Consider the following 16,632-nt stretch of genomic DNA (forward strand, 5'->3'; position numbering starts at 1 on the left):
CCAATATGGCATTCCCTCTAGTCGGCCTGCAATATACTGTGACAGGAATCCATCCTGGACACACTTAACAAACTCTGCTCCTTCTAAACCTTTGGCACTAAGCAGGTGCCAATCAATATTTGGGAAGTTGAAGTCTCCCATCATAATAACCCTGTTATTCTTGCACCTTTTCAAAATCTGGCTCCCAATCTGCTCCTCAGTATCCCTGCTGCTACCTGGGGGCCTATAGAATACTCCCAGTAGAGTAACTACTCCTTTCTTGATCCTAACTTCCACCCATACTGACTCTAGAGAGGATCCTTCTACATTATCCACTCTTTCTGCAGCTGTAATAGTTTCCCTGACCAGTAATGCCACCCCTCCTCCTCTTCTCTCCCCCTCCCTATCCCTTTTAAAACATTGAAAGCCAGGAATATTCAATTCCTGCCCTGGTGACTGCCAAGTCGCTGCAAGAGCCACAATATCATAGTCCCATGTACTTATCCAAGCTCTCAGTTCATCACCCTTATTCCTGATACTTCTTACATTCAAGTAAATGCACTTTAGCCTATCCTCCTTTCTACTTTTATACCCTATACTCTGCTTCTCCTTCCTCAATGCCTCTCTACATGTTAGGTCTGACTTTTCCCCATGCACTTCTTCCTCTGACCTACCCCTCTGATTCCCATCCCCCTTGCAAACTAGTTTAAACTCTCCCGAATCACCCTAGCAAACCTGCCTGCATGGATATTGGTCCCCCTCAGGTTGTGTAACCCGTCCACTCTGTACAGGTCCCACCTTCCCCAGAAGAGATCCCAATGATCCAAAAATCTAAAGCCTTGCCCCCTGCACCAACTCCTCAGCCACGCATTCAACTCTGCCATCTCCTCTTATTCTTGCCTTCACTATCACGTGGCACTGGCAGCGATACTGAGATTGCTACCCTTGAGGTCCTGTTCTTCAGCCTTCTGCCTAGCTCCCTAAACTCACTTTTCAGGACCTCATCCCTCTTCCTACCTGTGTCGTTGATACCAACATGTACCACGACTTCTGGCTGTTCTCCCTCCCGCTCAAGAATGCTGTGGACCCAATCAGAGACATCCCAGACCCTGGCACTTGGGAGGCAACATACCATCTGGGATTCTTGCTCACGTCCACAGAACCTCCTGTCTGTTTCCCTGACTATCGAATCCCCTATCACTATTGCCCTTCTCTTCTCCTCCCTTCCCTTCTGAGCAGCAGGACTAGTCCCAGTGCCAGAGACCTGGCTACTGCCACTTGATCCCTGTAGGTCATCCCCCTCAACAGCATCCAAAGCGAAAAACCTGTTACTGAGGGGAACAGCCTCCAGGGTCCTCTGCACTATCTGCCTGTTTCCTTTCTTTTTCTCTCCTCTGACAGTCACCCTTCTATCTGCCTCCTGCACCCTAGAAGTACCTGCTCTAAGGGGGGGTGACTGTCTCCTGATGCACAGGATCTACATAGCTCTCTCCCCTCCCTCCCTGATGCTTCGCAGTGTTTGAAGCTGCGACTCCAGCTCGTCAGTTCTGAGGCAAAGTTCCTCCAGCCTCCAGCACTTACTGCAGATGTGGTCACTGTGCACTACAGCAGGGTCCACTAGCTCCCACATCATGCAGCTGCAGCACATCGCCATGTCCTCCATGTGAACTATTCTTTCCCTACCTAGCTTTATTCTACTTAAAATTTATAACAGTAACAGTTAAACCTTACCTTTACTTCCCAGCTACTCACCCGCCTTGCCCCTTTACGCCTAAGCCCATTGAGCCAAAGCCCAATCACTCTGCTCCCTCTCACTCCGCTGCCCACTCCGATGTTGCCCGCTGGATATGGCAGTCTTTTTAAACTGTTTGCGCGCTACCGACTGATGTCACGTGCCTGCACAGTCTCTCCCCGCTATTCATGAACCGTTAGAGAAAAAAAAACTTATCTTTTTGTAAGTCCTCAGCTGATTCTGCTCGCTCGCCTCTCACTCCCGATCGAAAACGCCGAAGATTCTCCCTTCTCTTTTTAAACTGTTTGCGCGCTGCCGACTGACGTCACGTGCCTTTGCCTCTTCCACCTATCACCTCTTAGCTTATTACATCTTCTCCCCCTCTCCCACCTACTACATTCCCCTCTCACCTGGACTCACCTATCCCCTGCCTGCATGTAGTCCTCCCCCTCCCCCCACCTTCTTATTCTGGCTTCTGCCCTCTTCCTTTCCAGTCCTGATAGAAACATAGAAAACCTACAGCACAATTCAGGCCCTTCGGCCCACAAAGCTGTGCCGAACATGTCCCTACCTTAGAAATTACTAGGCTTACCCATAGCCCTCTATTTTTCTCAGCTCCAAGTACCTATCCAAAAGTCTCTTAAAAGACCCTATCGTATCCGCCTCCACCACCGCTGCCGGCAGCCCATTCCAAGCACTCACCACTTTCTGAGTAAAAAACTTACCCCTGACATCTCCTCTATACCTACTCCCCAGCACCTTAAACCTATGTCCTCTTGTGGCAACCATTTCAGCCCTGGGAAAAAGCCTCTGACTATCCACATGACCAATGCCTCTCATCATCTTATACACCTCTATCAGGTCCCCCCTCATCCTCCGTCACTCTAAGGAGAAAAGGCAGAGTTCCCTCAACCTGGTTTCATAAGGCATGCTCCCCAATCCAGGCAGCATCCTTGTAAATCTCCTCTGCACCCTTTCTACGGCTTCCACATTCTTCCTGTAGTGAGGCAACCAGAACTGAGCTCAGTACTCCAAGTGGGGTCTGACCAGGGTCCTATATAGTTGCAACATTACCCCTCGACTCCTAAATTCAATTCCACGATTGATGAAGGACAATACACCATATGCCTTCTTAACCACAGAGTCAACCTGTGCAGCTGCTTTGAGTGTCCTATGGACTTGGACCCCAGGACCCCAAGATCCCTCTGATCCTCCACACTGCCAAGAGTCCTACCATTAATACTATACTCTGCCATCATACTTGACCTACCAAAATGAACCACTTCACACTTATCTGGGTTGAACTCCATCTGCCACTTCTCAGCCCAGTTTTGCATCCTATCTATGTCCCACTGTAACCTCTGACAGCCCTTCATACTATCCACAACACCTCCAACCTTTGTGTCACCCGCAAACTTACTAACCCATCCCTCCACTTCCTCATCCAGCTCGTTTATAAAAATCACAAAGAGTAAGGGTCCTAGAACAGATCCCTGAGGTACACCACTGGTCACCGATCTCCATGCAGAATATGACCCTCAACAACCACTCTTTGCCTTCTGTGGGCCAGCCAGTTCTGGATCCACAAAGCAATGTCCCCTTGGATCCCAAGCCTCCTTACTTTCTCAATAAGCCTTGCATGGGGTACCTTATCAAATGCCTTGCTGAAATCCATATACACTACATCCACTGCTCTCTCTTCATCAATGTGTTTAGTCACATCCTCAAAAAATTTTTTTTGCTTAAGGGTCTCAGCCTGAAACGTTGACTGTTTATTTCCTTCCATGGATGCTGCCTGACCTGCTGAGTTCCTCCAGCACTTTTTGTGTATTGCTCCATATTCCAGCATCTGCAGAATTTCTTGTGTCTCAGTTCAAGACTTATCCCTCTTCCTGACAAAAGTTTATAAGATTATGAGAGGCATAAAAAAGTAGACAGCTAATATCTTTTACCCAGGGTTGAAATGTCTAATACTAGAGGGCATGCATTTAAGGTAAGGGGGGGGGGGAGGTGGTAGAGTTTATTTTTTTACACAGAGTGGTGGGTGCCTGGAATGCACTGCCGGGGGTAGTGGTGGTGGAGGCAGATATGACAGAGGCAGTTAAGTGGCACATTCAGATAGGCACATGAATGTACAGAGAATGGAGGGATATGAACATTGGCAGGCAGAAGGGATTAGTTTAGTTAGGCATTTAATTACTAGTTTAATTAGTTTGGCACAACATAGTGGGCTGGAGGGCCTATTTATGTGCTGGACTATTCAATGTTCTTCTGATCCTTACCTCTATTTCCATTTCTTATATTCATATTACAGCATCAAACCACCTCCCAACCCCACTGTCTGATGCAATTCAAATCTCTGCTTAAGTTTTTCTCCTCCAAAAGCTGACCTCCACTATCCCCCCTACACTTGGAAATTCCCAAATCACTGTTTCAATAAGAGTAGATAAGTCACCTTGAGCTCCCGAAGTTTGACTTAAGTGTTAACTCTCTCTCCACAGATGCATCCTAACCCTGCTGGCACCTCTTGCCTTTTCTGTTTTCCTATCAGATTTCTAACTAGAGCTTTTTGTTTTTGAACTGTCCCTAATTACCTTGACTGACATTTATCTTCAAGGAATCAAAGCCACAATTGTAGAAAGGGAGGCAGGTGGGGCAGTGGGTGGGAGGGAGAAGTTTGGAGATGTCGCAGCTGAAGCTTGGAACGTGGAAGAGAAAAAGAGTTCTTCATCATAATATACAAAACACATTTGGGAACCTGATACTGACAACTAATACCTGATACTGAACCTGAGACAATGTGCTCTCCTCTGCTCTGGAGATGCCAAATGCAGATTGATTGACAGCTTTGCAGAGCACTTCAATTCAGTTTGCAAGAGTGATCCGGAGTTTTCAGTTGCCTGTCACTTTAATTCTATCCCACTCTCACTCTGTCTTTGGGCTGTTACACTGCTTCAATAAACCCCAGTGCAAGCTAATGGAACAGCATCTTATCTTCTGACTTGGCATGCAGTCAGATTCAATATTGAACTCATTAATTTCAGATAACCAGCCTTTATATCAGAACTGGCGAGAATTGACGAAACGTCATCAATCTGTAATGTTAACTCAATTTTTCTTCTTCCACAAATACCACCTGAGCTGCTGGGGAATTTTCAGCTTTCCCTTGTATTTCGGATTTCCAGCAGCTGCAAAATTCTATGTCTGAGAGTTCCAACAGTGTTTTTTCTTCTCTCTTCTCTGTCCTCATCCATTGCCTTCTATTTGCATCTCCTCCAGGCAGCTCAGCTGTCATTAACAAGCATTCACTATCTTCTCTCAGCTGGTAGCATCACCATTTCCTTTGGTCTCTGCCCAACCAGAGACAATTCCCTTTGTTTCCTCTACTGCTCCCCTTTCGCTACAACTGAAAATTTGTTCGATTTCTCACTCATGTTTGGTTCTGATGCAAGGTCAAAAACCTGAAATATTAACTCATTTTCTCTTCACAAATGGTGCCTGATCTGCTGAGTTTCCCCTGCATTCTCTGTTCTGTTTTATTTCATATTTCCAGCACCTGCAGTTTTTTTTTTGCTTTTCATTTGCTGAAAACAGACACGCGGTTTAAATAACAGATCAAGTGCTCTGGTATAGAAAGAGCTATTTACCTGAAAATTTATGGAGAAGAAAACAAATAATGGCAGAAAACAATGAATCAAAATATATGTCTGTGAGTAAATGGCACCAAGATATAGGGAATTGTTGCTCCTTTCCTGGCCTTTTGCATATCCCTGATTTTAATCACCATTCATGGTAAAACTTCCAGCTTAATACAAATTGTTCTGCATCAGTGCTTTTCAAATTTTATTTCAGGCAGTCCACCCAGATGACCTAATAATAGTAAGTTCTCCAGTCTGCATGCTTCATTTATTTAAAAGAGGAGATAGCGACCTAATTTTAACATTTTGTGACCCACCCAAGGATCATGCCCCCTCCTCCTTTGGAAACTACTACTCTATATGATACATAAGATTGTTACTGACATTTACATGTTGACAGTAGGGCAATCTACATGCAAGTAAACTCATTCAATTAATGTATAAAGTATATGCTATTAATTTGTCAAGAAAAAACCTGGCCAGAAGAAGGGTCTATTAAGTCCACCACTTGAGCTCAAACTTATTCAAATCCAAAGTCCCATTAGAATTGTCATGTTTTTATGTATTTCCTCAGTTACAGCAATAATCTAAGTAACGATATAAGGCTTGCAGCTACCTGATCTGATAAATGTGAGTTCATGCAGACCTATTCAAAGAAACAATGAAAGCTCTTCAGTTTTTCTTTGTATTTACTATGTTGTAATGTTCACAGGAAATGCTCTAGTTGTCTTGCAAATCCTCTTTCCTTAAAATTCTTTTTTCTTAAAAGCTAACTCTTTGACCAAGCTTTTGGTCACCTGTCTCAATATTTCTTCATGTGATTTGGTATCAAATTCTGTTCTGTAAAACTCCTGCAAAGTCTTCGGAGGAAATGTCACTTTAGAGGAACTACACAAATGAAAGTTGTTACTCTTATTGCTTCTGTGTGACGGAAGTGATGCATTGCTCTTTTATCTTTCGCTTAAAATGTTCGATGTTTAAAAGACAAAAAGGTTCATCTGTTGACAATTAAAAAAATGAAGATAGTAATTGCTGGATGACTGCTCAAGTGTTGACAGCAAGGTTTTATAATTGGGCTAGAGGCCACATTGCTGAGACCATTTACTTTTTGACAGTCATATTGTTCTGTTGAGCCACCACTGTAAAGCTGAAACCTTTAACTCACAATAGATCTGTAAGGAAATAAAAACCTCTTAAATAGTATACTTTGACATTGGCATTGAGTGAAACTGATAACATTTAGTCCCTTCTCTTTTGAAAAGATAGGCTTTAGTTTTCTGAATGGAATGATTGTTTTGGGGTGTCTTCCATTATAATGTCTGGAACAGGCTGAATTCTTGGTCCAAAAAAGGGAAAAGAATTTAATTCCCAATTTATCCATTTCAGATTCTGAAATGACTTCAGGGTTCACCCTATTGCATGTCAGCTCTAACTACTTTTGCCAGGTATTTTCCTGCATCAGATTTGTACTTAATTGGACCTGACTCCCTGTATGTGCACAAACTGATTACAGCTGTGTGACCAGCTTTCAATTTTGAATTTGACCCAGTCACCATTAGTACCATATCACAATAGTTGGCAAACTTGCCCTACACTTGTAAATCACCAGGAGTTGTTGTTTATTGATACAACTATTCTGTGCTGCCAGAAAAGTGCACTTTACAACTTCTCCACCTAGTAATACAAGTACCTGTCTATGGTCCATGGTATTGCCAGTTATTTTTATAATGTTGGTAGTAGGACAATTTGCACACACTGTATTGCTTAACGGTTTCAATTATGGTAAAATATTTACAACTCATTTTTCAAGAAAACTCAGCCTAGAGCTGAGGTCAACCAAGTACACCACTCACACTCAAACTTAACATATCAAATCCCAAGTCCTGCTGAAATTTGCCACCTTTTTGTGTGTTTTGGAGTTTTGTCAGAAATCTAAATTCCTCTGTAAACCATGAAGCTATAAATGCCTTAAGTACTAGTCCATGCTAACTTATTGTTAGAAACAATTAAGCCAATCTAGATTCATTTCCTTTAGGATAAAGAACAGTACAGCACAGGAACAGGCCCTTCGGCCCACCATATCTGTGCCAAACACAATGCCAAATCTCTTCTGCCTGTGCGTTATCCATATCCCTCCATTGTCTGCATATTCATGTGTCTAAAGGCCTCATAAACACCACTGTCATATCTGCTTCCACCACCCTCCATGGCAGTCCATTCCAGGTCCCCACCAGTTTGTGCATATAAAAAAACTTGCCCCACACATCTCCTTTAAACTTTCCCCCTCTTACCTTAAAGCTGTGCTTTCTAGTATTTGATATTACCACCCTGGGAGAAAGATTCTGACTCTACAAAATCAATATTTCTTTTTAATTAATTTCTAAGCACAGCTTTCATTGGCAAGGCTAGCATTTATTGGTCCTGAACAGACTGGTCTTTGAGGCTATTTCAGAGTCAACCACGTTGCTGTAGGTCTGGTGTCTGTAGTCACATCTAGGGCTGACCCCCAGGTAAAGGTGGCAGACTTCTTCCCCCCAAAGGCCAATCGTGAGCCAGTTGAGTTTTTCCAACAATCCAGTAGTTTTGTGGTCATCATGACTAACTCTCACCAAGGATCCCTATACTTGTATTAGGGCATCTTAACTCTCGTACTCAAATTCTCTTGTATAAAGGACAACGTGCATTTGCTTTTCTAATTGCTTGCTGCACCTGCATGTTGGCTTTCAGTGATCTGTGCACCAGGACATCACAGTAGCTTTGTACACCAATATTAACTAATCTCTCACTAGTTATGTAATATTCAACTTTTCTGCTTTGTGCACCAACGTGGATGACTTTTCATTGTCCACATTACATTGCACGGCCATGCTCTTGCCCATTCAGCCTGTGTACATCCCCTTAAAGTCTTTTTATATCCTCCTCCCTGTTCACAATCCCATCTAGTTTTAATCATCAGTACAATTGGAAATATGTCATTTGGTCTCCACATGATAGAGGTCATGAATTGCTAGGTTCTGAGCACTGATCCCTGTGGCAGCACACAAATTACAGAGCCATCTGCTACCCCACTCTTTGCTTTTTGTCCAATAACCAATTGCCAATCCATGTTGTACATCACCCTGTGTTCCATATGCTCTAAGCTGTTCACCAATCTCGTTTAACTGAAGGCCTTCTGAAAATCCAACTGTGCCACATCCGCTGGTTAAATTTATCTGTTCTACTGGCCTCAAGTCCAATTGATTAGTCAAACATAAATCCATGCTGATTCTGCTCAGTCCCATCATTCTTTTCAGGGTGTTGCACTCTGACATTTTGTTCTTTACATGTTTCATAAATTATTCTAACTGGATAGGCCAAATGTATTTTTTTCTTCCTTCTGAAAGGGAAGTCAAAAGCAATGACCTGAATAGAGAATATCAGTGTGGTTACTGTCATTCAGTGCAGTGAATGGGACATTGAATTATGAATACTCAGATATGCTATTTTGCAGCAACCAAGGAAATGCTGTTTGAATTACCCTCCAGAGGTTGCATTGTAAGAGTTCTTCAGTGAAAGCAATAGCAGCCTCTTCTCAGTTGGTAGCACTATTACTGCTGAGTCAGAAGGCTGTGAATTAAACAAATATTCCTGTGGAAAAATTTTGGCTGACTCTCTATAGTGTATGCTAAGGAATTGCTGCACAGTCTGCTGTGCTTTCTTTCTTAAGCAATGTTAAAGTGAGAGCCTGTTCTCTCAGGTAGATGTTAAAAAAAACCCAAGGTACAATTTTGATTATCACTGCTGTCATGGCCAATGTTTATCTCACAAAGACCAATTATCTGATCATGGCATAATTAATTCTATGGGAGCTTGCTTTGCAACGTGGCTGTAGTGAGTCTGAGACTGCAACAATGATCAAGCTTCAGAAGTTCTGTGCCAGAAAAAGCAAAAGGCAAATGCTTCAGGTGTAAGTGATTTTCTTTTAAATGGTTGGGAAGTCAAAAACACCTACCAGCAATCCCATCGGAACTGAAAATTTGATTTTACAGGTGTGGAGTCTCATATCTTTGGAATTTACTTAGTGTTGGAGATGTATTTTTTAAACCATTTAGTGTCTGTCTCCCTTTTATCTTCCTCTTATTCCCACCTTTCTATCACCCTCCCCCCACCTCAATTTGATTTCCATGCATGATTGACATTTAGTTTCTAATTTTTAATTTAAACTTTGCATGGCTTGAAGAGATTCCTCATCCTGATTAGTTGAAATATCACGTTGATGCTTTACTTTATCACTTGGGTCTCCAATCTCCTCTAGAGGGAGTTGCTCTGCATCAGACTCTCACTGATATTACGTCTCTGCTCAGAAACCTACAGAAGGTCTGAGGGCATCTGCCTGTATACTGAATGGTAAGCATGTTCCTAGACAGTGACCATCAACCCACACCTTTCCTTTCTCATTGACCATCACAGCTTCAAATTGGCCACTTTGCCAAAATAACTGTCAACATAAAATGGACATCAAAACAAGTTTTTAAAACTTAATATAGCAAAGAGCACCACACACAAAATGCTGGAGAAACTCAGCAGGTCAGGCAGCAACTATGGAGGAAAATAAACAGTCAACGTTTTGGGTCGAGACCCTTCATCGGGACTGAAGAGCACATTATCATCCATTAATCACTCTTACATATTCCCTTGGTACCTGACAATGCATTTGCCTGTCCTAGTGATCCAAAGTAATTTTACCCCACTGGCTGCAGCACTGCTGGTAAAAAGATGTTGACCTTCTGTGGAGGAGGTTGATCACAGCCTTTAATGGTGGCTTTGAGCAGCCCTGGACCTAGATCATCCAGGAACAAAATGCATCTTTTTGCCATGACTAGCAGCAGTGTGGGGTGACAGAGGGGGATCTGATGGATGGCAATGGTGGAATCACACACTCTGCCATTCTGTGAAAAGATCTCTGATTTGTACCACTTGGGACCTCAGCTCACCAACCAGTCTGTTGGAGGACTCGTATCAACAGCAATGACAACAGCAGTCTAAGCTTGACTGGCAACAGCCAGGCGCTGTGTGTGTTCATAAGAGCTAAGTCAAGGGCCATCAGGAACTGCACTATATGTGATCTTGGAGCTGCCATCTGAGCTAACACATCACTCTGCCCTGACTAATACCAGGTGATGGACCACAACGAGTTTCTATCTCTGAACTAACCTCCATATTACGTCAATTGTCATTATCAGAGGTGCTGGTTGTGAGTGCCAAATGGAGTGACTGTTTCTTCATCTTCACTATCTACTCTTCTTACATTTGAAATGACACTACAATATCAAGTGGGCCGTCCCATTTCCGACATAACTGGCTGGTCTTGTTACTAATCAGGTTAATCCGCTGGCCAAGTGTTAAAATTGCCCAGGTATTAACATTGAAAGCAGAAAATGCTTCCTCTACTTTCTGTACAGAGGTGGGGAGATCAAATAGGTTATGAATTACAAGCACATTATGTTTGTTAATTCCTTCCCCACATTCTCTACAATAGAAAACAAAGTTGTTTTCTCTGTCTCTCAGTTCTGACGAAGGGTCTCAGACCTGAAGTGTTAACTCTGTTTCTCTTATTACAGATGCTGCCTCACCTGCTGACTGTTTTCAGTATTTTTGGTTTTTATTCAACATCATAACTACTGTGAGTAAAAAAAAACTCATTTCTCATGGCATCTTTTGCTAAAATTTTAAAACTGTGTCCCCTGGCCTTATGTGTCATATTTCTCATGACATAGGAGGAAATTATTTAAACCCATCAAGTCTATACTGGCTCTCAGAACAATTCAGTTAAACCCATTTCCCCATAACATACTCTCTCTCACATCCTCATTAACATTTGTGGCATGCATTAGTGATGACTTTTTGGACCAATATGTTGTAGAACCAGCTGGGAAGTGGGCTTTTCTAGACTGGGTACTGAGTAATGGCCAAGGATTACAAAACGATCTTGTGTGTAGGACTCCTGAGGAGAAAAAACAACCATAATGTGATAGAATTCGTCATTAAGATGGAGACTGAGAGAGTTGATTCTGAGCCTAGGATCCTGAATCTAAATAAAGGAAACTATGAAGGAATGAGTTGTGACTTGGCTATGATAAATTGGGGAACAGTACTGAAAGGTTTGACAGAAGGCAGGCCATGCAAGCATTTAAAGAGCAGATGTTCAAAACAGGAAAGGTGGCTGAAAAAAAAACAAGTAAGAAATAGTATCAGACCCATGAAGAAATACAAGAAGGCCAAAAAAAACTGCAAACTTGAGAACTGGGATCAGTTTAGAATTCTGCAAAAGGGGACGCAGGAGTTAATTAAAATAGAATTGGAGAGTAAAAACTGAGTGTAAAACATATACATAAAAGAAAAAGATTAGTGAAGATAAATGTAGGTCCCTTACAGCTAGAAATGGAGAATTTATAAATGGGGAAGAGAGAAGTGGCAGCCCAATTAAATACATTCTGTCTTCACAAAGGAGGATATAGATAACCTCCCAGAAATGTTGGGAACACAGGGTCAGGTGAGAGAGGAACTAAATGAAATCAGTACTAGTAGAGAAATTGTGTTATGAAAATTGAAGGGATTAAAGACTTATAAATACTCTGTGTGTTTAAGGCAGTGACCCTGAAATTAGCATAGACAGATACAGAATGGAAACAGGCCCTTCAATCCATTTAGTATATGATGACCACAACCACCCATTTACACTAATCCTGCATTAATCCCATTTTTTTTATTCTCCACACATTTTCATTAACTCCCCTCAGATTCTACCTACACACTAGTAAGGATTTACAGTGGCCAACTAACCTACCAACCCACACATTTTTGGGAATGTGGGAGAGAGACGGAGCACCTAGAGGAAACCCATGCAGTCACAGGGAAAATGTGCAAACTCCACATAGACAGCACCCATGCAAGATTAGTATTGAACCTGGGGTACCTGGCACAGTGAAGCAATGGTTCTAATAGCTGTGGCATGGTGCCATCCAAGTAATTAGTGAATGTATTGGTGGTCATTTTCCAACATTCTTCAGACTCTGGAGATTACAATGGTTTGGAGGGTAGCTAATGTAATCTCAATATTTAAAAAAGGAGGGAGAAAGAAAACAGGGAGTTATTGACTAGTAGTGGGAAAAATACTGGAGTCCATCATAAAAGACATAATAGTAGAGATCTTGGAGAAAAGCGACAGGATCAGCCAAAGCCAACATGGGTTTGTGAAAGGAAAATCATGCTAGACAAATCTAACAAGAATTCTTTGAGGATGTAAGTACTAAAATAGAGGAGGGAAAACAGTGGATGAGGTGTATTTGGATTTTCAGAAAGCTTTCAATACAGTCTCACATAAAAGGTGAGCATGCAAAATTGAAGCACATGGGACTGAGAATGAGGTGCTGATATGAATAAAGAATATGTTGGCCTTCAGGAAACAGAGTAAAAATAAACAGATCTTTTTCAAGTAGCAGGTAGTGCCTATTGGGGTATCACAGGGATCAGTGCTGGGGCCCCAGCTATTCATGATTTGGATAAGAGAATTATATTCCCTTAGTTGATCATCTCATAGTTTGCAGGTGACATAAAGCTGGGTGGGAGGGTGAGCCTTGAGGAGGATACAGGGATGCTCCAGGTTGATTTGGACAGCTTGAGGGAAAGGGTGGATACCTGGATAAATGAGAAGTTATCTGCTTGGTGGAGATAACAGGATGGCAGATGATTATCTGAATTGTGATAGATTGGGAAAACTTGCAAGTACAGCAGCCGATTAAAGAAGGCAAATGTGTGCCGAACTTCATAGTGAGAAGATTTGAGTATAGGAGTAGGAACATCTAGCTGCAATTGTACAGGGTCTTGGTGAAACCACACCTGAAATATCGTGTGCAGTTTTAATCGCCATATCTGAGGAAGGATGTTCTTGCTATGGAGAGAGTTCATTGAAGATTCACCAGACTGATTCCTGAGATAGCAGAACTGATGTATGAAGTGTAATTGGAACAATCAGGTTTATATTCACTAATTTAGAAGAATGAGAGGGGATCTCATAGAAACCTACAAAATACTAAAACAAAACTAGACAGACTAGATGTAGGAAGGATGTTCCTGATGGCAAGGAAGTTCATGAGCAGGCTTCAGGCCAAGGGTAAGGGGTAAGCCATTTAAAGCAGAGATTAGGAGGGATTCTCTTCATTGGTTCCAACTGAGATTAAATCATTTTTAGTATCCTTTTCATTGAGCAGTTTGAACATTTAATAAATGTTGGCGCTATAGTGGAGGAGCATGGCTGGGAGCATTTTATGAGGCCAAGAATCTGAATAGATGATTGAAACTGATGCAGTGCTGGATGAATTATGCGATAATACCGCTGTTGTTAATTTGGTTCTCACACACTATCAATGTTAGTAATTCTTGGTAATGCAATTAAGCATTGAGGTAAGCATGACTGATTACAAGAGTGATTTTATGTTACATATATTTCTATTTACATTCTTGCAGCAGTTTCTTGCTCACACTAGTTCTTCAAAGTAATCATTATTCAGAATTGGCCTAGAAATTGCTGGTGTGGCACAGTGAGGGACATAACAGAACTTCTTCCCTCATCCTTCAGATCTCTTTATGTTTGTGCTGCAAATTGTTGGAAATAAGAATTGATTAAAACACAGTAATGTCCATGTCTTATCTGGGACCTTGTGAATATTGTGTCCAAAGGTTCATCTGCTGAACTAGTAAAATAAAGTGTTAATGATTGAGAATGACCTACAGTAAACCTGATGAATTAGAGATGGAAAGAGAAAAAGGAAAGGAAGTTAGTAGTTTAAGTGAGAATAAAACTATAACAGACTTTAAGAAGCATGTGTAGAAGGAAAGAATAATGAAACCCAGTTTGTGTTTTGAGATTGTAGCATTGATCCTTGGGACACTGTAGTTGAATGTTGGGATGAGTGTGAAATATACAAATATCCTTGAGTCATTATGTATTCAGCTAGCATGATTACTAAGCTCAGGTACAGTGGAATTGCTTTTATTTATTAGGTCTAATGGCACTCTACCAAATCAAGCAACTAACATCCTGTGGAGTGGGATGAGCAGAATTGAATCTAATGAAGAACATGTATAGTAAGGCCGAACTGGCAGTAAAATATTGTACAGGATGACCTGGGAATAGATTTCTTGCCCTGGAAATTCTATTGCATATATGCCATGCAATGAAATTTTACACCAATAAAGCTAAATGTATGACCTTCTGGAGCATGCAACACAGGTTTTGAGGTTACATGAGTTCTGTTCATGCAAGGCTGATGACCAGAGCAGGGCTCACATATCAAAGCAAGTCTTAATAGATGGGTTGATGTATCTGCTGGGGTTCAAGGCATCCACTGCATTCCAGGTTAGTTTCCTTTTAAGTGTTTTCCTGGATAATCACTCTATTTCACCAATGGGTCCATGGCCACACCCTGATTAATTCCACAGATACCCCTCCTCATCTTCTTCCTGACCATTCTTCCCATTGTCAATCATCTCCTCCCTATCCCACTATCTTCCCAATAATTTCCCACTGCATCCTCCAACAATAATCCTTTCTGCTACCTCCATCTACCACACTTCTCACCATAACAACCCAATCTACTGGGCATAGAAGCTACAGGTGTGAAAGGGAAATGAAAGAGTAGGGGGCATTGTAATATTGATCAAAGAGACCATCACTGCAGTAATTCCCAAAAGGCTCTTCAAATGAGGCCATATTGGTCGAGCTTTTTAACACATCTTTTCAGGTAAAATACAAATTTTTACCATCTATAGAATACTGTTATTAATGATATGCATGTATTGGAAGAAAATGTCAGTTGTTCACGATATCATATTCAATGTCTATTTAAAAATTGTGCATAAAAATATTACACTTTATTGCAATGTAAATCTGACTTCTTTTGGAATATGAAACTGACAAGATTAATGCTGTTGTTAGTAATACTTGACTGACTGAGACCTTTTAATGGAACACCCGAGGTTTGAAACAGTCATTAACCATAAATATCCAATTAATTAAGGGTTAAATGAAGTAGAAAGGGAATTGAGTTAACAGTGACAGTTTGTTTCTAATTTTTTTTCCCACTAGTGAAGTGTATTGATGGTTAGGTTGCTCTGTGTTCTAAATGCATAAGGATGTCCACGCTGTAGAATTAACGCATTGCATTTGTACACAATTATTAATGACAATTTGTAATTTATTAATGAGTAATAACAGTTTAAGGAAGTAATTTTCCTGATCTTTTCTCATTTTAGTCTTGTTCCTTTAGGATATAAAAAAATCTCTGAATAGTCATCAGGAGCAAGAAGCCTGACTAATTATATGCTTCCTCCACATCGCCAGAGGTCATCTTAACAGATAAATTGCTGACAGTTAGTTACTTATTTACATATCACAATTCAGAAAGAGGTCATTTAGCCCATCAGGTTACCCATCAGTCCCATTCTGCCTTTGCTTATTTCTATATATCTTTGCAGCCTCTTCTTTTTCACATGCCCATCAACTTTCCTTCCATTCTTCTATTTGCCTACTTTACCTACACTGAAGGGTAGTTAACATACCAGCGCATCTTTAGGGTGGGGGGGAACTGCAGTACCTGGGGAAAACTGGCACAACCAAAGTACTGTTGTGCAAAGTCCATACACAATTCCCAAGGTCAGGTTCAACACTGGGCCTCTGGAGCTGTGTGGTATTAGCACTAACTGCTATATCACTATGCCATCTACGCCATGAGTGCAGGTTAGGAATTGAACCTTCAACTCCTCTGATCTGTAAGTCACCATTTTAGACAGCAGATCTCTTCCTGGTTGGGAGAATGCCATGCAGACCATATTATCTTCAGTGTTTTACTAAGCCAGAAGCAAAGATGGGTCAAAATCTTAGATGTCTTTAAGCACAATGTCTTTCAGGCAAGAATTGAGTCACATTTTGATTATACACCTATACAATAAGGAATTACATTTCACCTCATCAACAACATGAGATTTTAAATACCAGAATAAATTTGTGCTTTAGGATGCCCAAGAATTATATTGAACATATAGAATTCAGTGTGCAAAGGAAATGGTGCAAGTCCAGAGACCACGACTGGATCTTGTGGGTTGTGACAGATAGAGGGCTGGTGTGAGGTACAATGTTGGGAAACAGTTCAATAAGTACTGGGGTCAGAGTGAGGGTTGGTTGCTGTGAATTGGTGTTATCTTAAATTGGGGATAGGAGAGTCAAGACAAGGGTTTGCAATGCAC

This window comes from Pristis pectinata, chromosome 6, assembly GCF_009764475.1.
Source record: "Pristis pectinata isolate sPriPec2 chromosome 6, sPriPec2.1.pri, whole genome shotgun sequence".
Lineage (NCBI taxonomy): Eukaryota > Metazoa > Chordata > Chondrichthyes > Rhinopristiformes > Pristidae > Pristis > Pristis pectinata.